This window comes from Grus americana, chromosome Z (genome assembly GCF_028858705.1).
Source record: "Grus americana isolate bGruAme1 chromosome Z, bGruAme1.mat, whole genome shotgun sequence".
Lineage (NCBI taxonomy): Eukaryota > Metazoa > Chordata > Aves > Gruiformes > Gruidae > Grus > Grus americana.
In genome coordinates, this window is record NC_072891.1 from 50,356,242 (window position 1) to 50,376,433 (window position 20,192).

General features: G+C 41.6%; 1 protein-coding gene across 1 annotated transcript in view; it reads right to left on the bottom strand.

The window, feature by feature from the left end:
- LOC129199683 (tubulin polymerization-promoting protein family member 2-like) overlaps positions 1-19,652 on the bottom strand; it is a 45,268-nt gene extending 25,616 nt beyond the window's left edge. Inside the window, exon 1 of the mRNA XM_054810558.1 lies at positions 19,634-19,652. The gene's annotated coding sequence lies outside the window, so the exon portion shown is untranslated. The remainder of the gene's footprint in view (positions 1-19,633) is intronic.
- Positions 19,653-20,192: the final 540 nt, after the last annotated feature.

Here is a 20,192-nt window from a genome sequence, read left to right on the forward strand (position 1 = left end):
CCAGATAAAACAGCCTGATAGGAATATTCTCCAGTATATTAAAAACTGTCCTTGAAACAATAAAATACTTTTAAACTGAGATAATAGGTGAATTACTGGCAAGAATACTGATAACTCTGTCTATTGTGCTTGGCAAGGGCACAAGAGGAAAAGGACAGCTACTTCCTTATTGTTCTGTGTAGAAGGTTAATTTTGTCTAAACCAGGCTTAGACATTTATCGGAGTCTACAAAGGTACTTCTCACCTTCCTCATATGCTTCTAGCACCTTGCCTTACCTGCCCACACACAGAGGGCAGCTTAGTTATCTATCACACTGCACAGTGGTGCTTAGAAAGCCCTACATGTTGGTAGATACCAAATCAATACCATGTATTTTACATGTTGTGAGACCAAATGGTTTGAGCGTTGCCCGCTTTGGATACTGTAGGTCCCACAAAATATATCTCACCTGTACAAAAAATAGAAGTCCTTCCAAATAGCTAAAGGCCACTACATTGACTCCTGTTTCTGTACCTTCCAGTTCTACCCTTCATCGTTCAAAGAAGAGTTACACACTGTTTCAAAAGTGAGGTTTTTCACAGCATGCTCAGACAGTGGTAAACCTGACTCTTTTAAGTTAATTTATAGCGAAATAGTAAAACAGAGCAGAACAGAGAGTTCTACAACAGAAAATGTGTGCCAGCAGAAATCTGTTCACCCATTAACCCCTGTGGAAAGGCCCTGAGACGTACAATGGGCTGCTCATTAAACAGAGAGAGGCTGCTGCTTACTCACTGCCCAGAGTCCATGCCAGGTATGGTGCTCCCTTTTGTTCACAAGCACTCCTCCGAGTTTGATAGGTGCCACGTACCATGGCACTGATCAGTTTATCTATATATAAATATATTCCAGTAAAAAAATGTCAAAATTCTGCATGCAGGCTTCAGCATATTTTGCGACCTAAAATAGTTCTGTCAACTCCCAATACGTACATTTCCAGACCCTGCAATGAACAGTCTCTTTGGCTAGGCACTTCTTCTAGTCTACTCCCCAGCTGCTGTTTCACCAGTACAAAAGGCACTTCACATTGCTGAGGAGAGGTAACAAGTTTGCCATCCACCACAGGAAGAAATCTCCTTCGTACTCTTTGTGTAGCTGCTTTAGACATGGTCTCTGGCTGCAGTGTGGAAATTCAGGCAATGAACTCCAGCATGACAAGAAGTAGTTATTATTGTGTGCAACAAAAATGGCTTTTTGGCACCTCTGTTTTACCCCAGCTTCCAGCATAGAGAAACACAACTGGAGTTTTGGCACACTTGGGCATCTGTTGATTGAAGCATCTGAATTTCAGCAAGTTGTAAGACTAAAGATATATTAATATAAATCCTCCTTCTTTAATCACACTCACGTCTATGAACTGAAAATCTGAAGGTCCATCAGAACTTTTTAGTCTACAAAGAAGCCAAGATGAAACCATCTTGGAGGGCATTTGGTAACGCTTACCTTGTTTTGTTGGTTGAAACTCTGCTGTTCGTACACACCCAACCTCGGCCTTGCCCTCACTGCATCTATTGATAAGGTTGGCATTGACATCAATGTGGCAGAAGGAGGGCCAAAATGGAGTTGTTAATTACCAGACCTGTGTCTTATGCCACCTGTTAGGAACTCCTGTGACACCTACCAGCCCTGCTAAAGGAAGATTGGGTGTGTCATACCATCATCTGACATAATGCAGCACAGCCACAGACAGCGCAGTGTCAACATTGAGCAGCACCACTCACTCAAATGAAACATCAAAAGAACAGATAGACAAACTGCATGGATAATCAGGGTTATAACTGTATTTCTGCCCCTACCACAGACATTTCACCTTTACCAGATCTCCAGAGATAGCTGTTGCACTTCAATGAGATGTTAATTATAACTCATCTCGCTTGAACAGAATTTGCTGTCTCTCTGATGTCCCTCAAAGTTAGGAAACTTTGTGGTGTGATGTTGTGTTTTTCCCACTGAAAACCTGGGCTTTCGTATACAGCAGGAGGACACTTGGTGGCACTCATTCAACATCATTTTTACTTCCCATACCACAGATTCTGTAGGTTTACCTAAACATGTGAAAAATTCCTCTTAATAAGATTATCCCATGAACTTTGTCACTAGACCAACTCCTGCAGTCATTACTCAGTTTTAACTATATCATTAATGAAGTAAAAAATAATTTGTTTTGTGTAAAAGGAAACTAAAGATCAATTTATGATAGTAAACTGATCACTACATTCGAGCTTAGATGCTTTTGCATACCAAGTATTTTGCAAAATCTTCACTTTTCTTCTTGGATGGGTACCTAAAATTTACTCCCTGTGTAACATGCAAATTCTTTGTCTCTGCACATTACTGTTCACTGTAATTTGCATACCACTTTTTGAAAACAAACAAACAAACAAAAAGAAAGAAATAAACCCTGACTGAACCATCTGGTAACCAAGACAGCTACTGAGAAAGAGACAACTGCAAAGGAGGTAGCGAGTTGCACTTGGCTATACCCAGCAGTCTAATTTGTACTTCTGGGTGACTGCCATCTGCAACCCAATATTAATACTGTGTTTTGAGAAAGACACATGGGAAGCAGCAGCACCCTAACCCACTTAGATGAACTAATATCTGTAACCCCTCAATAAAATCCTTCTTTTCCAGGAATTACCCCAGTATCTCATGGACAATACCCTAAAGTCCTGCCAAGGACCATGGCCTTATTGCTGATACCTGGCAGTTATTCCTGTCAAAGCTGCTGAAAGATCTGACAATCAGTAGAGGATTTGTTTATTACCCCTAACAGCAGGGCGCTATTACATTAGCTAAGGATAATCCAACGCCGTTAGATAGCCCAAAGCTTGACTGAAGGTGCCTCCTTTGTGGGAGGGAGAAGATCAAGCCCAGATGTCCCTGCAACTCTCCACTTACCGCACTCAAAATAAAACTTCTGCGAAACGCAGGTTACAAATAGGTCAGTAGCTAGCAGCCGCCAACACATCCTCAGTGGGAAATGTCTTAACGCAATGGAGCACAGCCAAGCGCACAAGACAGTCTGTCCTCTCAAAGCACAGAAGCACCTGCCTTCCTCTAGGACAGAAACAGGGCCCATCCCCACCATCCTTCAACAGCTCCATGGCCAAAAGAGTGATCCACAGCTGTTTCTCCAGAGTCACCGTGCCCACAGAGCTTGATTGCTCCATGGACGCCCATTGGCCCTGAACCTACAAAATCTGTGCTCCCAGGAAACTCCTTTCCTAGCAGTTTTGCTTTTGTTCCAGGTTTTACCAGCTGCATCAGGGAAGCTTTAACTTCTTTGGACAAAGTGCTTATTTCATTATCTGCGTGTACTTGCATGCACTTTGTTTGTATACTCAGTGGTGTTTATATACTTCAGAAAATGCTTTGCTAACAAGTTCTGTACACTTTTCCAATAATCCAATAATCTTTATTAAAACCCAGCATGTACTTTTCAAACCAAGCAAAGATGATTGTACTCTAAAAGGTGTGCTCCCAGCCCAAATTTTTAATTTCAGAACATTTTACTTCTGGTCTGTTTAAGAAGGGCTTTAGGTTTTAAAATGATAGAGTATTATCTTCCCCCTTTCCAAACTTCTATGCAACCAAAGGGCTACAAAGCATCTGCATGTGCTCTTCACACCAGTATTCAGTGTAGGCTGCGCCGGACGCGGTTTGTCACAATAATCGCACAATAATCGCACACCCTTTCCCAGACAAAGCGCCGGAGCATGAGTCGCGAAGGGCAGAGCCTTTCCAAATCGCTTTGATGACCTGTCCCCTTGCAGGAAGGTGGGGCTGCATCGTACAGAAATGCCATCAGCAACATTTCTGCGCATACTGGGAATTTTAGTTACGTCATATTTTTATTATGGATATTATTTGCTTTGTTAAAGATTAATTACCGGGAGATAATGGCCGGGTCGGACACCAATCCCGGGGAAGCTTAGGGCAATGACCAAATAAATAAAAAGGGTGCTTCAGATCAAGGCAACCGGCTGGTACTGGGCCATAAACTCTCCAATAGATGGTGCTGTGGGGACGGGTTGGTTTACGGCCCAGCCCGACCAGCCAGCGCCCCGCTCCGCGGCCGCCGCCTTCCCCCTGCGCCTCTGCCTGCGCGGGCGCGCAGCGGGCGCCCACCTCGGGGCGAGCAGCGCAAGATGCTGCTGCTGCTGCTGCTGCTGCTGCTCTCCCAAGGGTTAAAAGTCTTTGAGCCCCGGAGCTTGGGAGGGGTCCGGGCAGTATGGGGAGAAATGCAAAAAAAGTAGGTCAGCTGCGCCCAGCGGCGTATCGGGACGGGACGGGGCGGGCAGCGGGGTCGGGGGGGGCTCTCCCTCGCCGGAGGTTGCAGGCGCTTAGACCCCCGACTCCGGGCGTCTGCTGACAATTTGCTCTCAGCCATTAGCAGGTACTCTCATCGTATTTACAATCCGATAGATCTCCCGCTCGATACACGTTTGTATTTTCGTAAATAACGCGGACACATTCAAGGAATTTCGGAGGGGAAGGGGAGGAGGGGAAGGCGCTTAAAATTAAAAGTGAAGCATAATTTGAAACTCTACCTACACCACAGTTTTTATAATCAGCTTGTGACATGCTTGGCACCAGACACTGTTTATGTCCGCAATTAATGGAGTTAATACTAGGTTAGTAAGTGTGGCAGTCAGCCACGTGCGTCGCCTGGCACATGGGTGCCTTCTCATAACTGGAGAGCGACACTTTGCTCTTCTGTGCGCACGGGCAGGCCAGTTTGAACACATGTGGAACCAGATTAACTGGGGCATCACTCCGATGCAGCACTCAGCATTGCCAGTGTATTCTTTCGATCAAAATGCTATAAAAAGGGGAGAAGGAATTAGGATAAAAACAGGAGTGGGAGACGATGAAGAAACACGGGAGTGCAAGGCTCTTTCCAAATGAAGACACCCTGCTGCAGCAAGTTTCATAGCCTGCCTGAACAAGACCCAGCATCAGGGAGCCCCTAACTGGGCCTCTATAACCAGTTTGGTCAGTTCTTGTTTTTCCTAACCCTCCATGCAGTTGGACATTTCAGCGTGCATTACCCACCTGCGGCTGCTGCTCAGCGTCTGTTGTCCCCACCTAATAAGGGACAGTGGCAATGCTGTTCTCAACAGAAGGTGGTCCACCTCAAGAGGACTGCGTTGTATGCTCACCAAGCATAAGCGTGCAAGCTCAAGTAACTCACGGATGTTTTAAAAAAAAAAAAAGCTTTCTTAAGACAGAGACACCATGTTGCAATGGGAAGATGGGCATCTCACGAGCTGGTTGCAAAACCTTATTTGCACTTTTGGGGCAGGAGGTGAATTTTGAAACTGCATTTTTACAAAGTTCAAAAGCTCTAGCAAGACTTCTGCAGGCAAGTTCAAGGCTTCCTTGGGAAATCAAGCATCCTCAAGCATTGTGCTAGGTCTAGGCATATGCCTATGTATCTGCTCACTAATGCGCCAGGCACGCTGGTGTCATAACATGTCCTGTTTTTCTTCTGTGGCCACTTACAACTTCAGTGAGAGCAGAATAAAAGTGTAAATCAGTCATTCATTAAGTAACATCACTATCATCTATCACATGTTTGTTCACTTATCCTTTCCCCAAGGTGAAGAGCATTTGTTTGGGGTTTTTACACGCCCCTAAACATTTATGCCAGAAATGTCAAGGTCAAAGAAAGGTGCTCTTCACTTGCAGTAGGAGCTGGTGAAATCTGAGATAAGCTCTCAGAGGAAAGGAAGCCTACTTCACAGTCCTGGCTTGGCCATCGAAAACAAAAGCCTTCTGCACAGATACACATCATCCTTCATCTGGAAGGCTACCTCGTGCCAGAAGAACATCCCTGTCAATCCTCATCCTTTAACCCAATTCTTCAGATAGTCTGAGATGATCTGTCATATCAATTCCTGCTTCCCTTGGCATGGTTACATTAGAGGCAACCTCCATATCTCATTTCTGTTCAAGCCCAGTCCACAAAATACTAGAGAAGTAGATTCTTCAATAATATTTTAATCAAAATTATTAGTATTCTCTTACTTTGCACTGACCAAATGGGAAAACTGGGTTTGGTCTTTTTAATTAAGTTACAAATTCATTAAAGGGAATTAAGACTTCATAGGGTACAAAAGACCACATGTGTCTGCTGTTAACTTTTCTTGACATTTCTTTCTTTAGTTGTATGCTGGGTCACCCATTGCTGCTTTTCACCTGCTGTAAGCTATAAACAAGAGGGTAGCAAATACATTGCAACATATGCTTGAAAGGGTGTTATTCTTTCCTGTTTTGAAATTTTAGAAGTAACTTAAATCCACAAGCCTCCAAAATACACAAAAACAAAATAAGTGGCTTTTTACCAAAAAAAAAAGGAAATCAATCACTCATCTCCACTGAGAACGGAGCCTTCAGCTGAGGCTGTTTTCATTTTGACATGCTTAAATACCACAGAATTAATACTGCATACAGATGACAAAAGGGTCACACACCAGCAATTAAAAAAAAAAATCATCTAGCAATTGAAAAATGCAAGTGTATGGAAAAGGATTGTGGCCAAACAATGCAAGGATTATGAGGAAATAAACCTCTACTCTTGTTAAAGGGAAATGGCATCCTACCCAGGGTGCAGTCAGGGAGTATATTAGAGTGACATTTTATCTCCTAAATAATAAAGAAGGGGGATTAGGTGCAGTTCCTGTTCATTGTGAGTAAAGCTGCCCACCTTCTTTCCATCATCACAAACTCGTATTTAGGAAGGCAGGATAGTGTAGAAGGACAGACCCCACCTCTTCCTGCTGTTTTGCTCCTTGCTATACTATTCAGCAAGGGAGATTTCCCTCTGTTTAAAATGTCTTTTCTAACCATTTGCCCATTGAGGAGAATCAGAGTGTTTCAGCATTGTGCTTGGCCTCACCGTCCCTGATTCCTTGGGGCAGGGATGGGCTGACCAAAGCCAATGGAGATACACATTATTTGGCAGGTTTATAAGTAGTTTTCCTTGGACTCGCTGCTATCCATTATATAATATTTTAAGACTTTAAAGATTATGCACAAAGGAAATGCACAAAGCCGAGAATGGACATGGAATACATATGCTTTTATCATTCAAATCATCGAGTGTCAATTATCATCACTACACTAATAAGGTCAGTCAGCCATGCTCTTCTACCTGCAGCTGGAGGGCACTGATTGTAGATGTAGTTCACTTGGATGACTCCTTGTGGGAAGAAACATGTGGGAAGCCCTGGTTTCAATATGGTGGTGAAGATTATGGAAATCATTACAATCAACTGACAGAAATGTTATTTTAATTTATAATGAAACCTAAGAGTAAATTTCATGCATTTATGTGTTCATAGGGAGCATTTCTCTCTGCTCAGATGGATGCAGCATGCTTCATTTCTTAGCAGTGTGTTCAGTAAGAATCAATGAATAGGAGAGTGAGCTGAAGGACACCTAGGTAATCGTCAGTGGTGAAATGTGGAAGGCAAACAATGCCACCACTTGCAGCCAGATTACCAGAGTCGTGGCATGCCTCAGAGCAAGCACAGCCTGTGGAGGTCAGTGAAGAGTCAAACCATATCTGAGCAGAAGAAAGAGGGAGAAAGGGGAATTTTAGTCCCTTTCTACTTCTTCACCCTCTGTTTCCTCAGATAAGCAGGAGTTATGAGAGCTAAGCATTGTTATAAGATAGTCTTTGACCCACAGTATAGAATGATTGCCCTGTTAGCTACAGTTGTGTTAACTGGATTCTGCTACACATCGTGGGGGGTAGAGCTGACTAAAATGTATGCCTGTAATCATTTGTTGACTAACACAATCTTTTATGGCCAACTTATGCACGTTCCACTGCAAATGCTTTTGATAACACTGTTATAAAGACTTGTGAATGTCAGTGTAGGAGGGCAAAATATTTTGAGCTCCTCAGCTTCACTTTATAAATATTTTTGGAAGCCACCAATGTGAAATGCTTCATTCACATTCAGTACAGAAAAAAATAATGGCTTTTTCTAAAACAAAGACACATCTGTCAGTGCAGTAGAGTATATGAATTTACGCAATCTACAGCACAGAAAAAGTACTTTCTCAAACAAATTAAGTCAAAGTAGGCAGAGAAAGAACAGCATGAAGCTCTCTATGCAATGTCAACAATAATTAACAGAGCACTTTATAGTCTGCCAGTGCTTCCCGTGAGTAAGGTACTCTCAGACATTTGGTATGAACAGGCTGCCCTCCTGTTCCTCTGCTCCTGGAACCCAAAGCTGCAAGTATTAGCTTTTAGCAGCTAGCCTATGATTAACTTTTTAAATGTTGTATGCCACCCAACACTTCCCCTTAGAAGGACAGAGGGCAAAGGGCAAGAAGACACTGTGGCAACTGCTGCAGAGATTCATGGGCTTTGCCGTGCCATACTGGGAAATTTGGGGGATTTTCTTCTTTCTCAGGTGCATCAAAATGAAAAAACCAGCACATTGCACCACACACAGAGCCTGTTAATCTCTTTATTCCCAAGTTTCCTTGTTGATAACTTAGGAAAAGGCAGCTTCCCTGTTTCCCTCACAGATGCATGCAACATTTGGAAGTTTTCTTCAACTCCTACTGATTCTCCGGGGATGCAGACTGCAGACATTTTGCAGCAGGGAATCTATTCTCTTATGCTGCCCATTTACAAAATGCAGAACTGATGTGAGCCTACTTTTGCCACAGCATTATATTGCTCTCGTACTTCTGATTTAATCATGTTGCCTTTGCATGTACTTACAGATTAAACTTCAAGTATTGCCACAGAATGGGTCACTCCTGCCATCTTTCTCTCTTTACAGATGGCAGAACTACAGCCTTGTCTAGAGTAAAGGGATTTCCACAAGTTTTTTCCTTCTAGACTGATTGTGACTGATTTCTTCCACATATAAGAGTGCTCACATGGTTGTCAGGGAGACAACTGTTGGCACAACTTTGCCCTGGTATTTGGAGGGCTTGGCCAGCCGATTGCTTTTCAGCGGATTGTGCATTCGTGCAGATGCAGCACGCTGGCAGACTGACAGACCTGACTTTTTCATTTGCCAGTTCAAGCTCATAAGCATGCACTACCTCCAAACTACAGCCGCGAGAGACGGCCAGCATACCTCAGCTAGTGTTACTTGAACCAGTTTGAGCAGCAGCACAGTAAAAACCTGGTGACCAATAGTCAAGTGCAGCCAATGTGAAACACAGGACTTATTTGGGAGGTTGTCTTGAACTGTGTATATTGCTGCTGGTAGCTCAGCTGGTTGTTTAAACTAATCCAGGCCAAGATAAAATGCTGTAATATGCTTCTCTGATGCCGGCATCCTTCGTACAGTACAGCCCTGAGCCCGGAAATTCCCATCAGCCTACAGTCTGTGCCATTGCCTGCATCTCCTCTGCAGACCTCAGTACTTTCTTCCTTCCCCTCCTGCAAGCTGTGACCAAACCTAAATCAAATCCAGCCCTCACATCCCCTGATTTGGTGTAAAGGTTGAAAACAAGGATAATGAACTTTGCACCAGCTGAGGCTAATTAGCGTGCAGGCAGTCATTTATGATTAAGCCATGCAAAACATTTGCTAGTAGTGCAAGAGCTGAATCCTATAGTACACAGCGAAGGCCCAAGGCACAGAGAAGTTAAGTGACTTGCCCAGTTTGACACAGCAATTCAGTGACAGAGGTAGAAAAAGGCTGCTCAGTTCTCTCTCTCAAAACAGGTCTAATCTCTAGATCATACTTTGATCTCCCTTTAGCAGCAGAAAATAAAACCCCCTCTGTTCATGTTATAAGTCATTACAGAAATTACTTTCAAGTTACAGACTCACCATTATCACATCACTGCAAGATCAAACAAAAAAGAGGGCAGTAGGAGAGGAAAAGAAGGGTTACTTTGTGTCATTTACTTCTACTGTCTGCTCAACAAAGCCAAAGAGGAAAAACATATTTTTTTTTAGACAGATGCTTTTTGCAACACATCAAACACTTCTCATGGGCGTATGTCAGAGACATTTTACTACAAAGGCTTTGTCCTTTGCATTCACGACAGCCCGGATGTTTATCAGGATTTTCCATTCCCTAAATTCAAGATTAAATTGGGATCTGCGTTAAGATAGCAGCACAAGTACATCAACAAAGTCCCAAAATACAAATTCATTAGTGAAAAGAAAGCATTAAATCAACATGTTCCTATGCTAAGGCTGCGGTGGGGGGATTTTCTGTCATCTCAAAAGTAATGTCTGCAGAAGGAAGCAGCCTATTTTTCAATGTGCTGGCTTTGGAGGAAGCCAATATGAGGAAACAATTGCCTTTCTTAATGGATTTTACTGCTAGTAAATGATTAAGTCTTCCATGCAAAGCATGTGGCCCCGATATGACGAAGACAATATCGTACTATTTGCTACGTAACATCACATGCATATAGTGTCCTCTCCGCATGCCCGCAGCAACGCTCCCATTTGTTTATTCATAAGTGCAGTTTGTAATTCTCTAAATTATCAAGCACAACAAAGAACATTACACGCAGAGACAGACTACATTTAACATTGCTACATACTCTTCCACTCTCAAGCCAACACTCAACAGCATCTTGCATTTCCCCCCGCCCTCTGTCCCCGAAATACTATGGGGCCTTCCAAAAGCTCTTCTCTCCTTCCTGGGCGAGGTGTTTTCCTTTCTAGGAACAAAGCAGGTCCCTGGCTGTTATGCTAAGACAGTACTCCCAGCCTCTCTGCATGCATCAGGGGACAGCAGAGGACGGCACGTGCCACCCCATCAGGCTGATCTGCTCCACTCCCTGGGAATGGCCAGGCCTGAAGGTTTTCCAGTCTCCAAAACCCATCAGCAACAGTAGAAGCACCGAACACCTGTCCCGAAAGTGAACACCTCCACTCTTTTCACTTAGGGTGACACTGAGCTCCCACAAGATATTCTATCCCCTGAGACCACTGCAGATTGAGATGCTTCACTAGAGAGGAAATTTCATTGTGGGCCAGAAGAAGGACAGCATGCTCCTCGTACACTTACATAGGAAAAAGACTGTAAAAGAGCAGGTGGGAATTTCACCTGTTTTCACATCACTCTTTAGCTGGGTCTCAGCCTCTTCCATAGAAGGAATTAAAATAAGACAGATGTGTCAGCAGCAGCATCAACCCAAGGCTGATACTGACCAGAGATATATTAATATATGAAGATGGAACAAGATGAGGGTGAGTCAACAGGAGATGTTAGTCTTCTATGCAGTATCCTAAAATTTGGCTCTCTACTACAGGAAATTACACTAATATTGAATCACTGTTCTGTACACATCATCATTCTGTACAGAAGTTTTCTATGATGAGGAAGTCATTGTTAAGTTTTACAATTTTATGATACACTTTTATTTCAAAACATGTCCCAGAGCATCCAGCTGACTCCATGCAGGAAAGTATTTGAAGTTCATGTGACTTCTATTTTCTCTAGTAAAAACTCTGACCAAGACTCTCCAGGAATACACGAAGCAACCCTTCCATATTCTACCTGGAAAAGGTAAAATATTTTGAGACTGTTCTCTAAAAAAACATTACAGAAAAGAAGACAAAAAGAATTGGAAAGGATTAGTGGAACACTCATAAAATGGAGCTTTATCTCATGACAAATGCACTAAGATTGCCTGGAATTTTTCTGAGATATTTTTAATTTTTCCACATAATTTGTTTGTTAGTGGACATATTTTCAGAAGGAATATTCTCATTTGAAAATGCTTACATTATGATTACGATGGCTAAGCTTGCTCTGCCTTGAAAACTTCAAAAAAAGTTTTCTTAAATTACGGTAAAAAAAGTCCCCAAGATTTTAGAGGCTGAGGGGGAACTAATGCAAACTCATCTGTAGCAAAACATGTTTAAAATTTATTTTTCTTAACAGCTATTAAATATTAAAAGTGTAGTACAGGAGATATGCTGATAATAGAAAATCCTCCCTTTTTGCAAATAGGAAGAGTAATGAGGCATTATTGCACAAGGGGAAAAAGAAGATAAGCATTTCACCCTGAATATTCTCCCCCTTGGACAATAGGGCCTTTGGCAAACTGTAATGTTACCCAGGTCTTTAAATAGTGACGTTTCCAAACAAAAGGTTGTGAAAAAATATTTGAAGAAAATATGTTTATAATTAACGATGAAGCTTGGAAGAAGCCCAACAATGAAAGCAATTCTTGTTTTCTAATCTGGAGAACAAGCTTTCTATAAACACTTGCAGTGAAGGAGATTACCACAGTAATGAAGCAAAGCAATGAAGTGAAACAGGGTACACATACTATACTTGAAAAGGTTTCAGAGTTTCAGCTATTCTCAGCCAAGACGCAAGCTATCTAGCACAGATAGATTTGGGATGTAACGTCAGTGGAAGTCTGTGGAGGCAGCCTCGCTATTACATCAATACAGCTCCATGCTCCCAAAACGATCCTGCTGCCTTCCACAACTGCTCCTGGGTGGAAACATTTCTGCGATCTTTCCAGTATCCCGTAAGTCAGCACTGCATTGAGCAAGGTAGCTGAATTGCAGTTGTTCTTTTTAGTGTGTGCTGGTTTTACACATTCACTGCTAGCTCTCTGATTGAGGCTTTAGCCTAGCTATGGGGGGGAAAAAATATGATGGTTTGGGTTTTGCAAAAGCCAAACCAAAGTTGTTTCAGTTCCAGGTCCCATTTTTTTCTGAACCCTGAAAGTTAAAGCCTGGGTGGTTTGGATAAGTGCTTCTAATTCTAGCATACCCCTATTTAAAATAAGAGGGAGGTTTTGTTTTTAAAAAGCTAAAACTAGGATGGTCTGGAACGAAGTCTCTGAAGACATTCAGGGAGGATTCAGATAAACAATTCCATTCCTTCTCCCACCCCTTATATCTCTCATGAATTTTTATCCTATCCCTTCCTTGCTTTCTATCTCTCAGATATTGTTTGCTTCCCCTGAATTTCCAATGGAGCTTGAAATTAGATTTCTCTTACTTCCTTGTTCACAAACAAAGCTCTGAACCACACATCTTGGCGTAAGTTAACTCCCAGATTGACTCACTGAGTTACCTTCCACCTCTGTACCTGAATTGGTTGAAACCGTGCAACAGAAATTGCCATGTATGCCTTTTCCCATCTCACACCATCATTATTTGATTTTTTTTTTAAGGAAAATTCCTATTTTAGTTGGACAGAAATAGAATCATCTAATTGTAATGGTTTTAGTCTCAATTTATGACAGCAGAAATTGGCCCACAGTGTGACTCAGGATAAAAACAGTATTCATTGTCACAATTTATAACTTCATCAAGAGTTAACTTGGGAACTGCAAGCTGGCAGCAATAATTCGTACATTGCTGCAAACTGTGTTTTCATCATTTCTGTTGATACTGGCAAAACACTTGTTTTGGCTTTCTGCATGTTGCAGTCATTAGTATAATATAGTATAGCCACTCAGATATATTTAGGGGAAGGTCATTTTTATTCAACTGATTATCTACTGGGAAGTTAAATAAACAAGCAAGTTAAAGACATCAGCAATCCCACTCCTTGATCCATGCCAAAGTGAATTCTAAAAGCTGGTCAGTTGAATTAGAGGAAAAGTCAAGCAGTGATTATGTCAGTTGGAGGAAAGAGGACATTACATTTCCTTTTACTTGAGTATTACCTGGAACGCTACTACTTGGTAGTGGCTAAATACTTCCATAAAGCTGGAGGTGTTCAAAGACAAGCTAGAACATATTTGGTAACTATGGCATTAGCAAAATTACTCATCCTGTTCATAACAATGAAAATTTCCAACTGAGATTTCACTGAGCAGAAAGTACAGAATCAGACTATTTATTTGCAGCTGTTTAGAATGTCTTTCCAAGACATGAAAGGACACTGTCCTTGAAAATTCTGTTGGGGGGGAAGTAAATGTCCATGTTTTTCATTTTGTAAGTTTGTAACCGTAAAAGTTACAAAACAAGTCACTTTTGAGAAGTACTCATCTTTTACGCTCATTAGATTGCAACCCAACGATGACTGAACATGATATTTAAACAGTAGTGTTTTTGCCAATGAGTTACATGATCAACACGAACTGCTAATGTTTTCTATTCTAAACCTTCTCAAAATGTCAAGTGTTCTTGTCAGCTGAGTGGAAGTGGCATAAAAGTAACTTTTGAAGTTGCTGTTGATGAGATACCCTTGGGGAACTTAGTATATATACTGAAATCATATTCACAATATGCTCTAATCTCCCCTGCTGCAAAAGGATTAGACTCTTAACTCTCATTTCCATTAATGGCAATGTAGCACAGCCTGGGTCTTCCTTCCAAAAAAGACACTGGGCATTCTTAAATAACACAAGTCTTATTTCCTGAATTTTCTCAAGCTGCAAGAAAATAAAAACATAAAATAAACTAAGGAAATTGCTTTTGAAAACATAGGCTTGGTAACTAACTCTGTTACAATGATCATAATCGGAGCGCTGTGAATTTTTTTTCTCTTTTTTTTTTTTTTTTCACACAGCAGATCACCAAAACAGCAAAGAAATTCATAGTTGTCTGAGTCACACTGGCCATAGCAGACTCACTTTCTTCAGTGCCAGTTTCTTCTGTGAGTTAAAACAGAAAAAGTAAGAAAGACAGTGCATTACCTGAGGTCCTTGCCAAGGATGTAGAGGACCTGGGTTCATTCCCTGCTCAGCCATGGTTATCACATGTGATCATGGACAAGTCGTACGGAGATTTTTCCAATAGTGTTCTGAGGCAAAACTTCAGCGTGCCTGCCCTGAGGTCTCGCAGCCTTGCTCCCAGGCCTCCAGAGCTCTGTTGGCATTTGCTGGGCATAGCTGCCCCTCACTGATTTTACCCTACTGCCCCAGGGAGGACCATGAGCTTCCAGGCTTTTGCCCAAAACCAGTGCTGATGGTGGCTCTTAGACTATTTACAGCAAAAGCCATGAACTGGTTTGCTTCTGAAGTTTCAAGGAAGTGAGATCACCCCGACACTGTATTTCCAGCACCGTGGGTCTTACCTGTTGATGCATATCAAGATAAGGTATTTTTTGGAGTCTCTTTCCAGACTAACGAACACATTTTTTTACGGAAAGTATCTTCCAAAAGTCTAGTTAGACGGGTAGATCTTTATGGACTACTGCGTGCTTGTGAACAAAGTTTGGTACTTTAATCACACAATATCTTTTCCTCAGAAAGTGCCAAAAAAAATGTCCCAAGGTCTCTGTGCACTCGTTGAAAGGCAAAATTGGTATTTTACGCTGTTCTTCCATGCACAAATGTCTGATTTTAGAAACAAATAATAGTATTTTGGGCAGGGAAAAATTCATTTTTCAGATTTAGCACTGTCAATCCAGAGTAACCACAGTGGCATGTAATTTGGCACAAAGCATAAGTGTTCATGAAGATGAGTTTTTATACCTGGCACTTCATGGATAAAGTGCAAATAAGCATAAAAATCAGAAAACAGGATAGAATTTGGTATGTATTTTATTATATCTGATTTTGTATCCACAATTTTTTCACTTGACCTGTAGCAAACATTAGTTAGGATATTGGTTCCATTAGATAAATATTTCAGAATTTGAGTGCTTTCAAATTGCTAACTGCTCATTTGTGATCATTTAGCAACACTCAGTGCTAATGTCTCTGTAACAAGTAATTCATGTCTAAACCGGTTTTCACACTGCTGAAAAGTAAAAGTTCAAGGATGCTGGAAAAACAAGTAGGCCTCCAAAAACATTTCAGGGTCATTTCACATGTTTCATCACATCTGCTCTCTTAAGTATGTTACGCATTACTGGATTTAAAAGCCTGTCTTCACGCAGGTAGTATCATACCTGACAGCACTGTAGCTTCATTTGCATTGCGTTCACAAACATAGCAAGTGTGTTGAAAAACACACGGGGATACTCAGCAACTACGTTAACTCACATCCAGCATGTGGGTGAAGTACAGGTAGAAGAGTACAGCTGCCACATCCGGGTCAATGAGATGCATCTGGGTTCCCAGCCCATCCTTGCCTCAGCTGGCTTCCTCTGTAAACCAAGCAACTGGGCCGGCTGGCGATGCTGCTTAGCAGCTCACTTTCACTCCTAGTGTTAGCCCTAACTACTTAATACAGTCTTGACAGTCGTAATGCCTGGCATTTTGCAATAGCGACTCACTGGCCACGTAATATGAAATTAATCTTCAGAATATCACGTAAGGTAGGAGCGTTCTTCATTGGTAACAAGGATCACAAAACCCTCAATGAAGTACAGAGCAGTAAACACAGCAAAAAACCATCCCACCAGTATGAAATTTTAACTGAAACGTCAGAAGCCAGGGGATTGACTAGAAGCTAGAGACTCCTAATGATTGCACAAAATAATAACAACTTTAATGCTTGTAATTTTCAGGTGATTTATTTAATCTTCACACACACCCACAACAGAGGAAGGCAAAACAATTCTGTTTGTGCTGCATGGGGACTATGAGGCAGCAAGAATACAGGATCTGCCCAGGGCCAGCACGAGGAGTCTGGAATGCCTGGCTGCCAGCCCCATTCTCAAAATATATCGCTCCGTTCTAGAGGCAGCAGCTGTTTGTTTGTTCTCTGACACTTATAGAACATGTAAGATTATTTCCATTGAAGATAATAATCTGTCCAGTCCAGTGGGAACAAAATTGTGTCATAAATGTTTAAGCTGGTCCGGTTTCACTGAAGAGTCCTGGTAAGCTCATGTACTTACACAACACTGTAATTATCAAGTTCAATTTGGGAAGCTGACTGGCTCACTGGGAAGGCTGGGGCAATAGCACAAGAGCTGTGGGCTCAGCTCTTTGTTCTGCCACAAGAGTGGCCAATCTTCTGGCCGGGGCAATTCCTGTAGCCTGAAACAGAGCCGAGGGTTGTACACACACTGTGAATTCTCCCGTGCCATCACTAGAGGTGTGTACCTCATGCAAGGGAAAGGCAAGCATTTCCCCAGCCCATGGCTGATGCATGTGCCAGAGACATGTCAAAGCACAAGGTCTTGGGAGTAAAGGCTTCCTCTGGGGTGTATGGACATCCCTCTGCATTTCAGCTGTGCGATGGGCTTGACCACCCCCTGAGAAAGGGGACATTGTGGAGTCCCAGGGAAAGTGGCAAAGAAGGGGGCGTGGACAGGAGGAATTGTCCCAGCAAGCAGGATCCAGATTTGAAGCCCCCAGTAGGATGTCCTTGTTATGCTCTGGTCTTTTTATGAGACTTCGGGCAAAACATAAGCATTTAAATTTTTCTACAACAAGGCTACTGAAAAGAATTATTTTTGTTTTTTAACTGGGATATTCACCAAAATGTGATCGTCTGCTGTAGCAGAACAGCAATGAAGCTGGTGGGCAGTATCCTGTGCAAGAAAGACCCTCAGTGCTTCTGACTTCCAGCAAGTTCCTACACACGCAGGACACAGGAGCCAGGAGACACTGACATTTTTGTATCAAGAACAGTAGCATTTAAATGATCACCATTATTTCTATTGAATAAATTTGTTCTTATTACTGGGAGGTTTTCTGAGCAGAGGTAGGCAGAGTGAAAACAGACATCAATCTGACTGCTTATTACAAATGTTTTCTTTCTCCTGCCTTTTGTACCAGATCTGGCCCTTTCTACATGTCCATAGGGCACAACGAAATGCCTATACTGAGGTAGTATTAGCAATCTTGAGTTGCAGGCTGGCCACTTTGGACACCCTTACTGTCACTGAAGAAATACAGGTACCATGAAAGGATAATCAAGCCCACCTAAGAATCCGCAGGTGTGTTAAACAGCTAACACTGGGTCATGTAATAACCTACAATTAGCATGTAAAGCCCACGGCATCTGCACATTGACAACATGCTTTAATCTAGAAATAAAGTAGGCTACAATGAGTACTATAGCTAATCGTATATTTAACAGAAGTGAAACTATAGAAAAGAAGCTATACAAACATATTGATTTCAGCTGTGCCTCCCTGACAAGTCTGTATAGATTTTGTTATTTATGGCCCATTTTTCCAAAAAGAACCTAAGGCTTACAAATGTAGAAATCCCTGGTTGTATGAAATGGATGATTGTGCATCAAAATGAGGGATTTGCATGTTTAACTGCCCATATTTGTATCCTTCTACCCAGTTTGCATAGGCAAAGGTGAAGAGTGTTATATTTATCAGTGCATAAATGAAAGGAGGAGAGATAAATGACCTGGTTTGCAGAGGTGCTGAGCACATGCAGTTCCCATTTATTTCAACTGGAGTGTGAAAAACAGGCCCTAAGTGACTGGCCCAAGCTCACACAATGCATGATTGTCAGTGCCAGGAAGAAAACCCAGAAATCCTTCCAGTCTAATCCTCCCAGTCTAAATCCTCCCCAGTCTAAACACTAGATGCAGGCTCTCCCAGAAAAAAAAAAAAAAATTTAAAAAAAAATTAAAAAGCTGTACAATAGCCTGACCACTCTCTTATTCCTACCTTAGCTTGCTAAGAGAATAAAAAAAAAATGGGACATAAAAAACTCCTGCATAATCTTTAATGACTAGCAAATAATGCCAAGTAGGGCAAGTAAATATGTGTGAAGCACTGCTCACACACCCAGCAACTTGCATGTGTGTCACAGATGGTTTTTGTGAAGAGCCAAAAAGAGAAAGAGAGAAGGGAAAAGGAAAACAAGTTACGGTCCAGATAAAGAGTAAGATAGAAAGAGAGACCAAGACATTTTCTAATATTAAAAAAAAAAAATCCCTTAAAAATGCTACAAAAACTAATGATAAAAAAAACATAGAACCATTCCCTCTCCTTGATAACGTGTAGGCTAATCTCTACATAAATAGAAATAACAGCCCTTTGAAATGGCAATGATTTGCTTGGAAAACATTCATTAAAAACGTCCTGCAATTATTGACTCTATCATTATTTCTTGGCAGCAGCTGAGTCTCACTGCATCTTGTGTTGTTTTTCCAATGAAAAGCAAAGCATTGTTTGGGGGGGGGGGGGGGAGATGAAAAAAACATACAAGGACATTGTATTTGAAATATGTGCTTGGTGACATGGAGCTGATTGCCCAAAGGAATCAGGATACATATATTTGTGTTATTGTACACGTGAGTAGCTTGAATCATATACTGCTCGCTCTCTTTGTTTGGATTATGCAGCTTGGCTGGGCAGCCATCCAAAAGATTCACATTAAATTCTAGCTATATTCAGCACAAAAGTCATCTAGCATCAGAGGATCAAAGTTACATCAACCAACAAGCACTAAGGAATTGATAAGCCACTAAAATTAGGTCATCTCCTAGCAGCTGCTTTTGATGGATGAAGTAGAATTTAGCCTCAGGTTTTCTATTTAAAGATCTGTTACAGCATCTTTTCCTGCAGCTACAATGAGAACACAACAAAGTATAATGCTTCTGATTAAATGTTTAATCATTACTCTTTACCCTTCTGATTGTTTCTGCTATGGCACAGATTTACTGCACACACTATTTGCAGCTTTCCTAGCCCTCTTTAAGCTGACATTAAAATAGTCAAGATTTTGAATCCCTTAGTTGTAAAACCTAAGAGATGATTTTTAAAAAACAGGGATAAAAATCTTGCAAAGTTGTTTACTTACCACACTTAGAGAGAGGGAGACTGTCACTTACTGGAACTGAAAATGAATCTATGCAATTATCCCACTACGGTGTCCACTGGAAGAATCACTGCATCACTAGGAACTGTATGAATACGAAAGTACATATCCATGCGTAAATACATGTGGGGCTAAAGAATTTTTTTATGTAGTTATGATTTTATTTGCAGCTACTTTTTGGGAAATTATCTAATCTAACACATACTTTTAAAGGTACTTGCTGTTGCACTAGGCTGTCTTTGGTCATTAGTGACTAGCATTATGATCGCCAGACAGAGTGCAATATAAGCGCTATCAAGACATGCTTGTGGTATCAGGATAATACAAATGGTGTCATCGCTAGCAGCTTTAGAAGAGAGCTCAAAATGAAATAATCAAAAAACCTGTATTAGTTTCATATGCATAGAATCTGCCCTTGACCTGCTCAGAATATGCCCAAGGTCTGCTGGCTGCAGCCGGTGTACAACACTGTTGTGTCATCATCTGCGTAAATGAAACTAACACAGGACTTTGTTGTCAGGGTTCTCAGTATGATATCTCT